This window comes from Coturnix japonica, chromosome 4, assembly GCF_001577835.2.
Source record: "Coturnix japonica isolate 7356 chromosome 4, Coturnix japonica 2.1, whole genome shotgun sequence".
In the NCBI taxonomy this organism is placed as follows: Eukaryota; Metazoa; Chordata; class Aves; order Galliformes; family Phasianidae; genus Coturnix; species Coturnix japonica.
In genome coordinates, this window is record NC_029519.1 from 66097831 (window position 1) to 66103973 (window position 6143).

The following is a 6143-nucleotide window of genomic DNA, read 5'->3' on the forward strand; positions in this document are numbered from 1 at the left end:
TCCCCTGAGCAAAAATATGGAAGCAATAACAGAATCACCATAGCAGAAAGAACAAAACTGGAAAAGCAAAAAGCAACAATGTATTAAAAATCGAGAAAACATTCAACCAAAACAAACATTGACTTTCAGTGAACTAAATATATTCATCTCTGCCAAGAAGAGGGCAAGACCCATCATTTATGAGGGGCAAGGCCTCTCATGGAAGCACAACAGCCAATTTACAAAAACATTTGTCTGGGCTATTTCCTCATTAATTTTCTTCTGAAATGTTTTTCTTCTTTGTATGTGGAAAATAATGCTTTACAAAACTCCACACAGGGAAAAAAAAAAAAAAAAAAAAAATCAACTATTTAATCCTACCCTGTTCCTGTACAGATCCAGTTACCATAACAACTTGCTGCAGCTCTTCTCATAACAGGCTTAGGGTAGCTTGCCCACAAAACCATTCTGTGACTAGAACTACTGTCAGTATACTATTTCACATCCATGCAGCCTCTCTGCTGCCAAAAGTCAAATCTATTTCATTTTCAGTGTAAATGTAATTCACAATATTTTGAGATTTCATGGCTAGAAAGCTCAGGCAACAAGAAATGTTAGCATTCACTTCACTTTTATCACTAAACATAGCATGGGAGTTGCCACTGGAAAAGTCAGCATTTACCATGCTGATGGTCATCAAATACAGCATTCCACTATGCTTATAACAGGAAATAGATAATATTTTAAATGCGTAATTCAATTTGTAATTGAACTTTTAGCCAATTCACTGGTTCACACTTATACCAAACTTGTATTTCTTTTTCATTTCTGTATTTCACAATGACATGTTTAAGACTGCATTACTCAACATTTGTCAAGTATCTTTTATTCCTTCTCTTTGAGAAGGTGCTGCAGTGGACAAAAAAGCTATGGAGAATGATTGTGAAATCTGCCAAAATCCCTTGGATATAGTTGTAGACTTTTCAGTAGTGTTCAAACATTTTATTGAGCTTCATTTCACAATGCAGACATTGTCTCCTGTAATTTATTATTAAATATCATTTTCTGTCAGCCTAATTTCTGTAGGAAATATTAGTACAAAAGCTAAGATACAGCTTGATGTCAAAGTACTGGGGCTGAAAGAAGTATTCTCAAAACATCTTTTAGATATTTTGAGTTCTAATAATTCTTTAATGAAATTATGTTGCCTTTTCATGATAATTATTTGCAGTTCCTGAGTTCAAGAGAAAAATTTCACTTCTAACCTAACCCGCTATTTTGCTTTTCCAGCTGAGCACACTGAAGCAAGGTGGTGGGCAAATGCAACCAGCTCTTCTCTTTACTTGCAGAGAAAATAAATGATTTACTAAAAATAAAAATAAATAACTTTAAAAAAAATAAGAAATAAAAAATAAAAAAAAATAAAAATAAAAACAACCACCACTCCTTTTTCTACAAGATAAACCTCAGAGCAATCGGCTTCAAATTTTCCCCTGCGTGGGAAGGCTCAAAACCTCATTTTAAGCAGGTCATGAACAAGACCATTATTCTTGTTGCAGATGGTCCAGCTACATCCAGACTCCCAACAAAATTCTCTTCCTCTGGCTTGGCCCCTTGAAGCCAGCTGTGTTCCAGTTCTGTCTGTTTTGGGTGCACAGACGGGCAAATTCTAAACAAAAACAGACGTCTGATAGATTCAAGATTCAGTAATATCTCACAGTTGCAGGAGAAGTGGTGACCTTTCTAACGCTAAAAGATAAATATCACAAGACTTGGGTGAATGTCTGTGCTCTCTGGATAATCCCTCTTCCCCATGAGAGGACATTCTCAAACTCTCACCTCTATGCTTGTGCACGTGGGAAGTAGGATGATGCTGGACATTTCCTAAACTAAGTCCTTTCTCACTGAGGACTGTTTCTACCTTCTGAAATCTTCAGATGTGAGGAGTGATACTTTATGAAGCTTGATGTTTAAAGCATTCCTAAATCACATTGAACAACATGACATATTTGGACCTGATTCAATATGTAAAGACTACGTTTATTTAGTTTGTAATCTCCTCTCAATCATAGGAATTATTTTAAAAATACTACAGGAAAATGTCTGCTGTGTTAGAAATGCATACAAGTTGCTAGACTAACACAGAAGCTAATCTTACCTATGAAAAGGATTTTGTCTCTTAAAAACTAATGAAAAGCAGCAAGTATTTTTGCATGTAAGCATCCAAGTGATTCCAGTCAAATTGATTAGCATTTCCTGAGCAGAAGTGGCAGACTAGCAAACATGCTTTGCTGATGTCAGCTCAGCTCTGACATCAATAAAGTCCCTGCTGCAAACTTACAAAGGACAGGAAAGTACAATGAGCAGTTTGAGCCCCACTAAAATGCTGAAAATTGCATGGCCTAATAAGAACAGCAAAGTGGATATGAAAAGCAATGGTTTTCAACTTACAATGAAGAAATGTAAGCTAAAATTCAAGTGTACCTGCAGCTTCCTTGGAAAAGCAGCAATATCAAATTCTTGGAAACTCATCAATTTGTACAATGTGCCCTTAGCTTAATACTGCAGATTCTTCAACATGCACAATTAAACAGCCTTCCACGGAAGAAAATACAGTGTGAAAGACCAAGACAATGCAATGAAAAAACATTAGTGCAAGCTAAAGTTACCAGAGCTTTACAATTTCACTTACCTCCAATATATTTAAAGCCAATTTACTAGGTTTTTTACTGTATAGCAACTACTACCTTGTTTCTATATAAAGGCAGAAGTGTGATCCGTGGCAATCTCTAGACACTCAACTTTGATGAGGGAGAAAATAAATGCTCCTTTAGGACCACATAGCAAAAACCAGAGCTGTTATCCAAGATAGCCTAAGAACAACTCACAACTAGAATAGGCATAGTCCCAGACCTCAGAGAAGTGCAATATTTGGATAAACAAGAGGGAACTGTGAGATTTCATCTCAAGAAATGGTGAAAGCTAAAGAGAATTTTAGTTATCAATAGCCTTAGAAGGTTTGAAAACAAAGCAGTGCAAAGAAATTGCTTATTGTCCAGAAAAACTAGAATTTCACACATGCCCTTCTTTGTATGTCTTTCATACATACAGCTGGGACAGCAGCAGGGAAGTGCTTTCATTGTCATGATACTCCTCACAATGGGACTGGCCCAAAAAAGCACCAGAGCAGGTAGTCATTTCTGAAACCTAGAACGATGCAGGCATTAATGTCCTAAGAAGTTCTAACAGCTGTGCATTTTCAAGAGACACAAAACCAGGTGCAAAGGTACATTCATGGATACATGCAAGGTCTGCTCTAATGCCATAACATGCCAAACATGTTTGTCCAAGGGAGATTATCCTTAATGCTCTTCTAAACACAAGGTTCATGCTGTATTTCTCAACAAGCAGCTGGATATTGCATCAATTCATAATATGCTGTGTAGCACCACTTGCAAATTACTTCCAAGGAAATGAGTACTTAGGAATTTACTGGAGACCTGATTAGATGGTGAAATGAATCAGTGTTAGAACTGCAATAGACTTTGATCAGTTTAAAAATGGCTTGTTTGAACGTCTGAAATCATTTAGCAAGGTGCAAATGGGAGCGATATAATACAATGTTGAGAGCAATTAGACTGAAGTTCATTTTGTAGTGTCTATTGAGTACATTATTTTTATCTGGTTTAGAAACATTATAATACTTGCATAATAGATGCGACACCCATTATCCTTGAATGTTATTATAGGTGTGTTTTCAGAAATATTCATACTAGGTAAAAGCTAGTATTAGGTTGAAATGGTATTTGCTCATAACTTGATCTTTCTCCAAGAGAAAGCTGAAGATTTCAGTGGATCAAATACTTATTCTGCCTCCCAAGTTCGTTAGGCATTTATCCAAAGTTCTGCCAGGGCAATCAATGCCAGTGGAAATGAAACTGTAAGACTCAGATCTACAGGGTATTTAGATCAAATTGGTTAAGAAAAATCCCACAAAACACATTAAATAGAAAGCTATATAAAATACAACTTATAAAAGCCTTATAAAATACAACTAATCTAGAAGTTATACCTCCCATTTCTTTTAGCATTACAATATTACTTTTAAAATACAGCTACGTAAAATGAATGTCCTTCTGAAAGACTCCATTCAGAGAACACAGTAATCAAAGTTCAGGATTTTTCCATTTATGACATTAATTTTATATATGTGAAATGCAATTTGATTCCCCACCCCTGCCCTCTCCCCAGCAATCCTGATGAAATCCCTATCAATTTGCAATAAAGAACAGTTGAGAAGAACTGATCTTTTAATGGTAGAACATACAAAAATAAACATATTAACTGTAAATGTCCAAACATCAAGATACATAGTCCAAAGAGTGACTTACAGTTTGACAAAGGGGTTTCTAAAATCTTGTTGTTCCATGGTGTTTAATATCCTCTTTCATTACAGTAGATGGCATTAAGAGCCTGATCCAAACCATTTCATACTCAACAGCAGTCTTTCTCTTGTCATTAATAATCTTCAGATCAGATGCCTAAGCACAGAAGACTAAATATACCAAATTAACAGTGCCACTTGGAGAACTGTGGTATGACTCTCTCAATATGATTTATGTGGAAAAATAATAATAATAATAATAATAATAATAATAATAATAATAATAATAATAATAATAATAATAATAATAATAATTTAAAAAGCAGAAACAGACCGATAGGTGGGCAAATGGGGTTGTTAAGTCTTTGTGTTAATGGCTGTGCTCACAATTAACCAGTTCTCATATGCAACAGTTGCCAATAAATGGACCATCTCAGACTTTAAAGTAGTTAAAGGGTAGTGATATGGAAGCACTTTTATCTGCACTTCTATACAAAAAAAAAAAAACAATTAAAAAATTAAAGGGCATTGAAATATGTTCATAAACAGAAATTCTGTAGCAGAAAACAAGTTACCAAATCAAAACATTCTGCTCAGATAATCATCTTTTTTGTCCCCATGGTGTCCCTACCACTCCAGCTAAATAGGTAAAGCTTCCCTCAAGCAAAGCATCAAGAATTCAGAGCAGTGACACCAAAATCCTCCACACTCATTCTGCATATGGACTCAAACCAAATCAGAGGGCAACTGCCTGTTCCTCGAAGTAGGTTTCCACAGACAGCTTTTGCTGTTCCTCAGGCAACAGTAACAAGGAATTTTGCTCTGGCATATCAGGCAGGGCACCCACAGAGGCTGTGCGCTAACAGATCAGAGGGAAGTGGTATATAGGCAGCACTCCTCTGCACATAATGTTATAAAAGTGCTACAGCTGCAATGTAAGTTATGTCTCTCTCTGAAAGAGAATCTTTAGAATAAAAATCTTAACTATCTGCTGAATCAGCTTTAAATAAATGACTTCTCGGCCCTAATGCCAAATTTCTGCTCACGAGCTTAGGTTTTATTTGTCAAGAAAATTGAAAACTGCTGTTCCCCTGTTAGCACCACAGCTCTCAAACTACTGCTTCTTATTCAAAACTTTAAAAACTCAGTTTGCCTGAATATGTCATTGTGGAGCACTAAATCTCAATTTTTACTGAGATTCATTCATTTTTCTTTTACAAAACAATATTTTTAGAGCCACACAGCAAGTGTGGTCTTTTGCATGTCTTATAAAGCACAGAGTATGCCAATAATCAATAAAAAATAAAATAATAAAATGTTTAGAGATTGCATCAAGCTAATCAGAGATTTTCCCAGCATCCTATGTATTGCTGATATTTGACACTGATACTTTCCTTCTGAAGGATGTGTAAGCACAGAGTGCACAGCAAAACAAGGGAATTCAGCTCCTGAATTACCTCCAGTTCCCATAAAGCAGCCAAGAAAAAGATCAAGTGGAATTACCCCCAGAATATCTCAGTTAGAAATTATTACTCTGAAACAAAATGTTTCATTTATCTTGTCCAAAATATAAAATTGAATAATTCTGTTGTTGTTTTGTTTGTTTGTTTTTTCATAAAAAACTGACCATGTTCCAAAAGCAGCAAGGGTCACATCTTTCTTCTGTAGACAGCCATATGAAAAAAGTTAACAAGCTTGTAAATGTTCCCTACCCATCCTAAATACATTGGTTGCTCTTAAAGTAATGTATCCTATTTATTTGCGTGGAAACTATAACAGA